The sequence below is a fragment of the Mustela nigripes genome, chromosome 7, assembly GCF_022355385.1.
Source record: "Mustela nigripes isolate SB6536 chromosome 7, MUSNIG.SB6536, whole genome shotgun sequence".
In the NCBI taxonomy this organism is placed as follows: domain Eukaryota; kingdom Metazoa; phylum Chordata; class Mammalia; order Carnivora; family Mustelidae; genus Mustela; species Mustela nigripes.
Genome location: NC_081563.1, coordinates 11292113 through 11304952, shown reverse-complemented (window position 1 = coordinate 11304952; position 12840 = coordinate 11292113).

The window sequence follows — 12840 nt, the reverse complement described above, 5'->3', positions numbered from 1 at the left end:
TAGAGAACAAACCGAGGGTTGACGGAGGGAACTGGGCGGGGGACGGGCTAGCAGGGAGATGCGGATGGAGGAGGGCACGTGTGGAGTTGAGCACTGGGTGTTGGATGTAAGTGATGAACCACTAAATTCTAGTCCAGAAACCAATATTGCACTGTACAGTAACTACCTAAAAGTTAAAAAAAAAAAAAAAAAAAAAGCCTTCAAGCATCTTGTGCCCCCAATGCCAACTCTCCTCTCCTCTTCACACCCACCTTGCAAGAGAAGATTTGCTCTTCTCCTTTTTCGAGTTGAGGAAAGAAAAGCCTTAAAGAAGCTAAATGACTTGCTCAAGGTCACCCAGGTCGTTGAGGGGCAGGCCCAGACGTTGGGGTCTGTTTCCGTAGAAATGCGTTGACATCTCTCCAGCGTCTGTTACTCATCTGCTCATCCATCCATTCCACCACATCACAGCCCTGCTATTCTAGAAATGTCTGCTGTGTTCTGGAAACAACTGCTGAATGGAACTAAACTGAACTGAACTACACGACGCTTTATGAAACGTTACGTTTCGGTGGCTGCTTGCCTCCTGAAGTGACTTGGAAACAGGAACACAGCATCGCATTCTCTAAATAAAGTTGGGACAACGTGCTTCTGAAATTCCTACAGACAGAATATTGTAACTGGAAGTACAGTTGCAGACAGGGAGGCAGACGGATGATGTTTATTTCTGTTTTAAAACTCTCATGCAGGTAAAAGATCCAACCTGAGAGTAGGTATATTTCCCCGCCTTTTTTTAAAATTTTATTCTTGGGACGCCTGGGTGGCTCAGTTGGTTGAGCAGCTGCCTTCGGCTCAGGTCATGATCCCAGCGTCCTGGGATCGAGTCCCACATCGGGCTCCTTGCTCAGCAGGGAGCCTGCTTCTCCCTCTGCCTCTGCCTGCCATTCTGTCTGCCTGTGCTCGCTCTCTCCCCCTCTCTCTCTCTCTGATAAATAAAAATCTTTAAAAAAAATAAATAAAATAAAATTTTATTCTTAGCAATAATAAATTTCAAGAGTAACAACAACTATTCTCTCTCTCTTTCCTTGATTCCTTACAAAAAGCCTAGGAAGTAGGTGTTGTTTTGTTCAGAGCTATGGAAAATGGTGCTCGGCAAGCTTACGTCCCCGGCCCCAGATCACATCCCTAGTAACAGGGTTTCCATAGCTCCTCCGACTCTGTCTCTCCTCTTTGTTTTTACCTCGGTATCTTCCCAGTAATGATGCAAAGTGGATTTGAAAATGCAATCTCATTGACTCATTTAACACTTTGAAATCACCTACAATATTGAGATCGTTGCCTCCACTTACGGTTTTTTCTTCTCTACCCCACCCCAGCCTCAGACCCCACGCTCGAAACAGATGCGCTGATGGCTAGGTGACAGGGGATGAGCTGGAGCCCGGAGGATTACCATTCCAAGACGCCCCGCACGTTCCGCCCCCAAAGAAAGCATTGTGCTCGGAGGTCCGTCCCCCGCGACGCTTTCTTTACCTAAGCCCATGTTCCCCTTTCTCGTTAGACCATGTTGCATTGCTTTCGGCCCAAGTCCCTGCAGCCCTTACAGTGAGTGAGAAGGACAGGGACAGAGTCATCAAGGAAGGCGACATCTCCGAGCACCAACACATCAATATTTCGGAGCTCGTTTCATAAAAAGAACCATCGCGCAAGCAGCTCCCTCGCAGCCTCGTTCGTTCAACTTCAATACTTGTGCAAAGAATGAAATCCAGCATCTACAGTAAATTTTGCTCTGACTTTTCAAGCGGTGAAAGGAAACGGGGATCATAAAAGCTGTGTTCGTGTCTGGCTCAAATTGTCAGTCATTTCCCTTCTATAGAATTGATCCTCCCTGAATGACTTCCCCTGAGTTCCTGGCATCGTTTCAGACATGAAAAGCAGGAGAGAACTATTGAAGAAGACCCTTCGGTTCAGCCGCGTGCTGGTCTCAAGTGCATGAAGATCTGCCTCCAATAGACCAGCGCTCACTGCCTGGAAACACACACACACACACACACACACACACACACACACACACAGGGCTCGGCTGGGGAAGGGGAGCCGGTGACACTGAGGCAGGGGACCTCATACATATCGGGATTGCCTTATACAACCCAGGGAAAGAGTGGCGGGAGGCAACAGTGTTTCTTTTTCCAATCCTTTTACCCACCACACTTGACACCCTGCAAAGCGTCAGCACGGGTAACGTATTTGTTGGCGGGATGGAAGAAGGGAAGGAGGCAGGAGGAAGGAAGGAGCCCCCATCCCGCTCATCGGGATAGGAGGGGGGCAGGCCAAGCAGTGCAGCCACGTGAGCAAACAGGCAGGGGCGTGGAATCGTGGTACAAGGGGCCAGGGGACAAGGAGGGGAAGGGGGGCAGCAGGCGGGGAAGGGGGGGGGCAGCTGCCAGGCAGGGCAGACCCTGGACCAAGAGTCTTCCCACACTCAGAGGAGGAGCTCGGTCTTGATTCTCTAAATGACAGTCTTGGGTCAAAGAACAATTTCTAGGCAAGAGCGAGATATACAGAATTGTGATTGGGAAACAGCATTCTGGCCGCAGAGGGGAGAGGACGGGTCGGTGGGAAGAGGGGTCGCTAAGGGCGGTGGGAAGAAGCCCGTGGTCATGGGGGCAGACGGCGGGGAGGCTGGAGCAGGTGCAGATGGGGGGCGGCGGGTGCTGTAAGGGCAGGAACCCCCAGAGCTTGGTGCTTGCTTGGGTGCTGGGGTGAGAGACGGGGCAGGAGTGGCGGGGGGGACACCAAGGCTGAGCCCCAGACTTCTCCCATACAGGCGACACGGGGGACAGGGGGGGGGGCGGGGGAGAAGCAGGTTGAAAATGTCCAGGGAGGAACATGAGAAATAGCTACTCTCTGTTGCTTTTCTGTTTCCCTTTCATTTAGTTTGGACAAGAGAGGCAACAGGAGTTCAATGACGCCTTTCTCTTTTCAGCCGCATTGGTCATTCACTGAAGGCGACAGGGAGGGGAGCAGTGCGGAGGGCGAGGGCGAGGGTATTAGCAAACACGGAGCTAAAGCCTCGCAGGGGTTGTTAAACAGAGAGCCGGGCGCGGGCGGAGCACCTGCCGCGTGTGGGGTGCCCCGCGCCTCTGCCACCGGCTCCAGCTCCGGCTGCGCACCCTGCCAACTCTTCCCAAACCAACTGAGCTGGAGAAAAAGAGCAGAGCCTGTGCCCCATGGGCAGTTTGGGGAGTGCGAGGGCTTGCCTTAGACACACTTCCCCTGGCTTCGCCTTTAGAGTTTGTTTTCTTTGCAGGGATTTTTTTTTTTTTTTTTAACATTTATTTTTGTGCATGGGTTTTCTTTTGGTTTCAAAACAGCTGCCACCTGCCCCTCCTGTCTCAATGTGACCGAGGTCCCTACTCTTGCCCCATGGCCCTCCTCTCCCTGCAGCCTCTGCCTTTGGGAGTCTGGAAGATCTTGGTCCCTGGGGGCCAGGAACAGGAGCCAGCAAATGCCGTGTGTGCCAGGCTGAGGGTCCACAGAGATCTCCTCGGTGTCCAGGGGGCTCCCCACATCCTTGAAGCCAGGACCCCTTCCCGCCACAGCCCCCCTCACGAAGACCGGCTGCTTTCCATCCTTCAAGGCCTTCGTTTTCTGTCCCTGTCTGCATCTCTCTCTCTCTCTGCCTCTCAGTCTCTCTGTCTCTCTCAACCTGTTTCTGTCCATCTCTGTGTGTCTCTCTCAATCTCTGCCACCTGTCTCCCATGTCTCTGTGTCTCTCTTTCAACCTCTCCCTGTCTCTGTGTCTGCATCTCTTGCTCAGTCTCTCTCAATCTCTCTCTCTCTCTCTCTCTCTCTCTCTCTCTCTTTCTCTCCCTCTTTTTCAGATTTCAAAGCAAGCCCTTGAATGACGGACTATTCAGGGCAGGCAGAATGAGGCCTCTCTTGGGCTGGGGCCGCAGTCAAAGCCGCCACACTTCTAAAGGGGCTGCGGGCTGGTCTACCCGTGAGCGGGCGGGCGGTGGTGGCGCGGCGGCTGCGGCGGGCGGCCCTGCAGCCCGACTGGCCATCTGTATGCAAATCTCTGCAGACCCAGCAAACTTGCATCAGCCTGGCCGGCCGGCGGGCTTCGCACTCAGCAATTATCAGTGCACATCGGGCCTTTGTGCCCGCAGCCCGGCTTTGTGGGTGCCGAGGCTGCCCGGCACCTGCACCTCGGACACGGCAGATGGCGGGACTTGGCAGCAATATGGAAGTTTGCCTGAATGTGGCCGAGCCACAAATGGACATCTTTTCTTTCGTCCCGGGGGTGGGGAGCAGAAGAGAGGGGATTAGTGCTGGATTACCATCCATTCACGCGCTGGGCAAATATTTATTGAGTGCCTACTATGTGCTCTCCCACCCGCAGAGCGAGGAGGAGCTCCGCAAAGGCAGGACATGGGGTGGGTGTTATACTAGAAGGAAAAAAAAGACAAAAATCTGGGAAGGGCCTACCAACATTCACAACTGCTCCATATACAGTTGCCAAGGGGGGTTCAGCTCCTGGGGACCCTTCCCCTCCCTGCTCCCCACTGCCCCACCTCCTGCCTGGCCCCACGTGCCCACACTGTGCCAGGGCCACGAGTTCCTTCTACCCGAAACTGCGTGCTGTCTCCAAGCCCAGCTGAGGCGGGCCTCTGCCAAGGATTCGGGGGAAGCCAGGAGAGTTCTGTTTCTCTGTCAGTCTGCTCTCAGCGTGGGAAAGGGTCGGGTCCACTGTGCAGACAAGCCACGGTCATGCTGCTATAGAACCCCCCATGGTTTCAGACACTTGCCACACACACAAGCTTCGAGATGGTCTCAGCAGTTCTGTGAACGGGTGTTTTCTCCCCATGGACACGGGAGGGGGCTGACTTTCGGGGAAGACGGAGATTTGATGGGGGGAGGGGAGCTGGGGGCAGGAGAAGGGGGGAGAGACCAGACTACACCCTGGTCTCCCAGCCCCCAGCATTGAGCTGTGGAGTGCTGGGCAGACCTCTTCTTCAAAGTTAGCTGGTCTCTGCTTAACCTGACCACCGTCTCGCCAGCCTATTTAGAGAAACATTTGCACTGGGCCTAAAAATCCCTATTTGTTTCCAAATAGAGTACTGGCCTGGTACTGTCACTCGGTCGTTGACCCGCTACCCACCCACCTCATACCCCACCCGCCCCTGGTTCTCAGCCCATCTCAGCCTCTCGTGAAATCTGAGCTCCTTGCTTGGTTATACTGGCCACGAACTACTTCCTGTAGGAGCCAAAGGCTTCGGGGTCATACCTGCAAGGCTCCTGCTCTAACATAGGAAATGAATTGTGTGACAACATAGATGAAATGCTCTAGGAAAGCTGCTGGGGTTCCTACCTAGTCAAGCCATAGGAACAATGAGGAACACTCCTTGCTGGTTAATGAAAACAGAACCACCAAGCGAAACCGATGTCTATGCCAACACCTCCAATGGAGAAAGTCAAGGCTAGGACGAAATGAGAATCAGGGAGGAGGAAGGGTCTGTTGGCGTTTGGATCATCTGCTGAGGGAAGGAAGGATTGGGGACAGGGACAGGACAGGATGCCTGTTGCACATATTCACCAATAATAACGAATGCTCTTGGGATGCCTGGGTGGCTCAGTCCGTTGAGCGTCTGCCTTCGGCTCAGGTCATGATCCCAGGGTGCTGGGATCGAGTCCCTCATTGGGCTCCTTGCTCAGCAGGGAGCCTGCTTCTCCCTCTGCCTGCTGCTTCCCCCCCTGCTTGTGCTCGCTCTCTCTCTTGCTCTGACGAATAAATAAATAAAATTTTTTTTAAAAATAATAAATACTACTTTTGCAGTTTGACAGCACACAGCCAAAATGTCCCCTGTGATGGACGGTGCTGGGTCGGTCTCCTGCCTCCTGTCATCAGGCTTCAGACCCTTAGGAACTGACCCATCTGCATACCTCCTGAAGGACCCTGAATTCAACCTAACACACTGGTAATATGCAGAGAGGCCGTCATCAGCAGGATGAGTAATTTTACACAGGGTGAGCAAAAACCCAAAAAGGGAAGAAATTCAGAAGTGCTCAGAGAACAGTGGGTTGACTGATTCAACTGAAACAAGTTAGTGGGGAAAGGAGTACTTCGATGAAGTCAGGAACTGGAGGTCACGTGGTGCCCTGACCCTCGAAGTCAAGAGGTTGGACTGGTTCTGGGTGAATGGGAAGCTCCGTGGAGCTACGGGTCCATAATGCGACCCACTCAGGTCTCGGCCAGCTCGGGCTGGAGGGGCTTGAGGGGGCTGGAGCCGTGAAGAGGAGCCGGGAGTGGGGAAGCAAAGGGCGGAGGCCTTTCAAGATAAGTAGATGTTTCTTCCTTGATATAGGATGAGGAGGACTGGAATGGGGCAAAAGGAGAAGAATTTTGTCGCCTGGAGTCAGCGTTTTTATCTGTAAATTTGGGATACTATTACCTACTTGATGGAAGGGCTATAATTAAGCCAGGAATGTATGGGAATGGGTCCGGTACATGGTAGGATCTCAGTATCTGTTCTATGAGTGATGACTCAGTGAAGGATGGAAGAATGGAAGGCAGGGTGGACGGGGGAATGACTAGTAGATGGAGGGATGGACGGAGGGGACAGATGGACAGTTGCTGAATCCTTTCTTCAAGCTCTTATTCAAGGGCTGCCTCCTCCAAGAAGCCTCCCATGACCTCCATCTTACTAACCCACACCAGCCATGTGACCCCTTTCACCATGCCCCCAACAATAAAATAATTTCGTCCTCCCTGAAGCGGCCATGGAGGACAGGTCCTTACGCATTAAGGTGGTCTCTTGCTCATTCAATTCTGCTCTAACTTCATCTCACCTCTGGCCGTGTTCTCTTTCGATGATACCACTTGAAAATAGGGTCTGGGCAAACATTTGCCTGTTGGGTCTTTGGTAGGGGAATAAGCTTCTGAATACAGAATTTATAAGATGATTTATTTTGTCCCCGAACCTGACCTACACTCAATGTGGAACCTGGAGAAAACACACTTCCTCCCACAGGGTTCTGTCCCCCACCTGTAAGGTGGGTATCTCCCTCCTACTGGGAGGATGCCTCAGCACCCCTCGCCAGCTCCTCTGGGAGGGGCAGGTGGGGCCCTTACAAAGAAGCCATGGAGGGAGAGTGGGCTCCATGAGTGATCCTCAAGCAAGGTGATCTTGAAAGCCCAAGGTCCTCCTTCCCCTGCTCCCGGACGGGACATATAGTAGTCCCATGGGACTTAATTAAGCTTTTATCTTCAGCTAGGAGCCCCACTGCCCTGGCTCCAGGCCCACATGCCACAGGACTTCAGTATCTCCAAGCAGAGCAGGCCTTCAACATCCTCACTGACGTGAAAGAAACCAGCTCTGAGAGAGGCCACCAGAGTCCTCCTGTCTATGAGAATGTACCATCCTTTGAGACTGGAGGTCCTTTCCCCTTCCCAAGTCCCATGTGAGACTGGTAATTTTACAAAAGATGCAACAGAGAATGGAAATAAGCAAGAAGGAATTCTTTTCGACATTCTAGAAGAGTCTTTGAGTTATTGTACGGATACTACTTTGGGGGTGGGGTTTTAGTCCTACAAACAACACACGGGAAAAGCCCTGTGACTCCATGTTGGAACTAGGAACACGGACACAGAAGAGATCCTCAAGTGTGATCTCTCTCCTAGTGCGAGAAGCCCCCCGTGCGCGCACACACACCTTTCCCACCTTCTCGTCTCCCGGATCCTGTCAGCAAGAGAGAAAGATCTTGCCCCACAGGCTCTCGACAGCTCTGCCAAACAGCTCTGCATACCAAGAAGTTCTTCCTCTGGCAAGGACCCTGCCGCTCAGATTAGGCCTCCGCAGAATCCAGACTCCTCACATCTGCCAGGAGGCTTCTGAGTCCAGGGAATCTTTTTCTCTTTTGAATTTTCTGACAGTAAAACTGTTTTGACCCCTAACGTGGGTAATGCACCATTAGTGGATTTTCCACGCACAAATGGACCTTCTCTCCCACCTGAGTCATTGGGGTCGCTGGCTTGAAGACCGTGCACAGGACGATTTCAACAGCAAAGACGGTTTCCTCCTCTCAGCTCTGGAGGCTGAAGGGCTGGGATCAGAGTGTGAGCGTGGATGGGCTCTGGTGTGGGCCCTCTTCCTGGCTTGTTCTCGCGGTGGCCTCACACCTTCTTCCTCTGCAGATGGGGGCACCGATCTCCTTCACGAGCGCCGCCCTCCCAACCTAATCACCTCCCGGGGGCCCCACGTCCCGAAACTCTCCTATAGAGATTCCAATCCATAGCACTCTCTCCTCTGACCTAGGTTTGGGGGTCCTGCGAGGAGGCTCTGGATCTTATTCTTCTCTGTTCCCCACCGTCCTAGTCCGCTGGTCCAGAGGCACGCTTCTTTGTTCTTTGAGCAAACATTTACTGAAATCCTACTTTGGGTCAGACTCTGGGGACACAGGGATGAATAAAGCACCATCACTTCCTTCAAGAAGCTAAATCGAGCCCCGAAGTATTTGTTGATCTGGTGATTTTAACTTGAGGCTCGTTTAGGCTTAAAAGAAAGAAAAAAAAAAAAAGAAGAACTCGGTAAGGCTGCATTCCACAGGGACACATCGAGCTGCTTGGGACCGTGCCAGAGGGAAATGCAATCCCTCCCTCTCTCCTCGCTGAGTCCCTCTAAACCCACAAAAGGACTTTCCCGACCCCACATGATGGCAGCGCCTGGTGGGTCCGAGGCGGACAAGAGATGAGATGGTATCATGAGGCCCCAAGCTCTGTTTGTCTCTCACCATGAGGCCCATCTGACTTTTCCAGAAGCCCCGGGTCTAGGCACCAGGGGAGCAACTTAGGTTGTCTTAATGGAGTTACACGGCCCTGGGTTTTAGATCCATGAGCAAAGCACTTAATCTCTCTGAGCCTCAGTTTCCTGACTTGAAAAGGGGACTAAAGGACTGCCCCCCAAGGATTGTTGTAAGAATTAAGTGAAATAACGTGTGCCCAGGGCAGAACCTAGCATACGTGGCCCAGAGCCGGGAGTCATCACAAGCCTTGTTGGCGGAACCCATGACCAAGGAAGCAACTGATGAGACAGCCGCTGGTCCCAGGAAGACACAGGTGGGCAGCGGGTAAGCAGAGGCATGCGGAGACCCCAAACGTGAGGCAGGAAGACTGTTCTGGCCCTCCTAAAACTCTCAAAGGCCACCTGCTCATCGGGCTGCCCAGAACATTTGGGCACGGCCATTTCCCATCTGGTTCCATAGCCAGTCCATGCTATCTGCCTCCAACACAGGGGGACCCCAGTTTTCCAAAACACTGACTCTGGTTACAAACAGTTTGTCTACTTAGAGCACTGGGGCGTTCAACAGCCTAGACCAGAAGGGCTCTGGATACCGAGGGGCTGCAAGGCGCAGGCTGCACTGAAACCCAGCACGTCTCTGCTCCGTGTAGCAGAATGGGCTGTGAGCCCCAGAGAGCCTGGCCCGTCACTCGTCATCATTCCCTTCTTTCTGAGAAAGTCCAGAGGGCAGAATCCCAGTGCAAACGCCGGGGAACACACAGAGAAAGAAAGAACGAACTACATTGTGCAATGTGATTCCAGACCAGATGTCATTTTAGGAAGATTAGAAAACATCATGGAACGTGTGTGTGTGTGTGTGTGTGTGTGTGCGCGCGCGCGCGCGGGCATGTTGTGCATGCATGGATATGAGGAGAAGGAGAGAATGGCCCTGGGAAGTAGAAGACAAGTTCTAGATTCGTATCTGCTGGGAACCGGCCATGGGGGACAAGTCAACCAGTTTTTCTAGACCACATCTGAAAATAAAGAGACTGGAAGAAATGGGTTCAGTGCGTCTCCTGTCACAGATGCACAGACTCTAGAGACGCGTGGCTGCTGACTCAGCTCCTCAGTGTGGTCTGTCTAATCTATGTGGCTATAGATGCCCACGCCTAATCATCTGTTCCCGCTCCCGGGGTGCGGTCTCTGTGCTTTCTGGCTTGGCTGGGCCCTCAGCCTTTTCCAGCATATTCCCTAGAAGCATTGACCGTACCTGTCACACATGGATTTTCAAAGGGAGAAAGAGAAGGAGAGGAAGGAAGAAGGAAGGAAGGAAGGAGGTGGTGGGTGGGGGTAGGGAGAGAAGGAGGGGGAGACGGAGGGAGGAAGGAGGTGACCAAAGCCAAAGACCCAGGTCCTCACATTTGTGATTTTCCTTTGAAGTCGAACAGCACCAAGCGGTCTGGGGAGCGAAGGAAGCCTGCACCTGCCCTCTTGAATCTGGAACCCCTCCTGTGGGAGCCCCGGGACGGGGCGCGCTCCGCAGAGCCCTCACATAGTCTGCCTACAGGCACCAGCTCCTAAGAAGTGCCCTCAGCCCCCATCCTTGGGAAACTGCTCAGGCACCCACGGAGCTCGTGGCTAGGAGACATTCCCAATCAGAACGGCGGGAAAAATTCCACGGGGAAGCAACGCCAAAGCCACTGGATCCGCTTCCCAGCAGGACTCGGGCTGTATCGTTCTGGATGATAAGGTCTGCAAGTTGGAGAAAATTCTAGCCAAAGCAATGTGGTGACTCCCTCAACAATCCTCTGTAGAGGACCGGCCTCGTGCCCAGCACCTTCTCGCTGACGCGCCCCTCAGCTCTGGGGGCTACGCTTCTGTGCCCGCCCTGCCCCAACCCTTCTCAGCCCGCAGACACACAGCAGGGCTCTCTTCTGAATGACACCCATTCACGGCCCCCAACATTGTGATGAGACGCCCCCTCCCCCGCCCCCGGGCTGGCCCCCTCCGGTTAACTGACCCTCATTCGCTGAACTTTCCCTCCCCGGAGTTCCAGGGCTGTCCTCGAGTCAATTTCCCGGCCCCTTTCTGGACTCCGGGGGAAGAATGTGAAACACGTTGCCCCTTGCCCAGGGTCTTCTAACGTCTCTCTTTCTGCATTTCATCCTGGGACGTCAGGCACACACCAGACCCTCTTTTCAGAAAAGAAACTACCGGCAGGTTCACATTCTGAATCCGGCTTCACCACGCGTTGATTCAGGGTACGTACCAAGCCTCGGCGCAAGCTGTCACTGCTATTGAGTATCTGTGAAAGTTATATTAGGATAATACATTCAAGTGCTAATGATTATCCATATTATTCCTATACTTAAGACATAGGCACTCAGAAACTGTCACAATAAGCGGGGGGCTGAGCCATTTTCTGTTGCTAATTAATCTATTACCTACTCTCTCCCCATCTCCATCTTTCGCCGCCACGTCCAAGACACGCGGATGTGTGCCGAGTCGTCTTTCATTAATTCATGGCACTTTGAGGCACAGTTCTAGAGTCTCTCTTCCAGGTGTAATTTACTGTAATCACCTCGGAAAATGAAAGCCATTTTCCTGAAGCCAGGGAGTAGGCAGACACTCATTTACATCCCACATCGCAAGCCCTAAATTACTCTCCGGTTCCCCAGAGGTCAAGCGGAAGCCGCACTTGTCATCTTCGCGCCCCTCTTGCGCACGGCTCTCTCGGCACCGCGGTGGCGGCTGTCCCTGCAGAAGGAGCTTTTGATCCCTGCTTTCCTCCCCGGGGCCCGGGGTTATTGACACCATCCAGGGGTGGACCACAGTCTGAAAAATAAAACTCAACCCCATAGATCCTGAGCGTGTCCTGTCACCGAGATGGGCCATAGAAGGACAAAAGGAGCAAAAATTTGGGGCCGGAAAATGAGTCGGCACCCTGGGCCGCTCGGCCTGGGGAAGAGGATGTTCAGGAGCGTGGCACAAAGTGCCTTTGCATGCCTGAGGACTGTCATATGGAAGAAGGATTAATTTAAGCTGTGTGGTCTCCAGGGGAAGAACAAGAAGTGAGTGGAAGGGCTGGAGAAGAGATTTCGGCTCTATGCAGTACAGGCTTTGCAGAGTGGGGGGATGCACACGGAGCTCCCCTAGCCCTCGCTGAATCGTTAGCACGGGTCAAGGTGTTCCGCTGGGCACCAGCAGTATTATTTCCCTTAATCCTTACAAGAACTCAGTAAGGCGAACGGGATTATAAACCTTTCTTAGCTCACGGGGCTGGGCCCGGTGCACGGGAGGAAGGAGGGGCCCGACTGGAATCCAGACCTGCTGGACTCCAGAGCTGTGTTAGGAAGAGCCCATGTCAGCAAGTCCCGTGACCCTGCCAGGGGCCAAGGGCAAGACAGTCGGGGCCACCCAGAAGAGGGCATCCGGGAGGGTTAGGTGGGAGACCCCGCCACTTCCAGGGGCACTTCCTGTCCCAGGAAATCACCACTCAGACACCACCAAGTGCCAACCACCAGCGAGAAAATGCATGGGGCTTTTCTTCTTCTATCGACATCGTAAGAATCGCAGCTCCGTGTGAGGCGTTTGTGTCTGCGCTATTCTGAGGAATTCAGCAGACATTTAGTAACATTGCTCCCAGTCTCTAAATCCTCATCCAATCCCCACAGGTAGTTGAAAGAAACACACTTAGCTCAGAGACCTAGTGGTCAGGCAAGGTCGTATGGCCCGGCACTGGCAGAACGGTGCTAGAGGCACCAGACGTAGAATGTCTCCCCCTGAGCAGAGCTGAACGTTTACACCATGAGAGGTGGAGTAGTGTTTTAAGAGGTGGGACTGTGGAGCAAGATCTGTGTTCTAACCTCAGCTCTGCCTCTCCTTGCCGTGGGGCCTTTGGGAAGTTGCTTAACCTCTCTGTGCTTCAGTTTCCTCTAGTGAAACAGAGAGAATTGGAAGAATGAACAGAGTTAAAGCATTCAGATCTTGCCTGAGACCTAGTAAGTGCAATACGAGTGTTAGTTATCACTAAACTGCTTGGAAGGATTTCTGCACCTGTGCTGGAGATGAAAGTCCCAGGCCA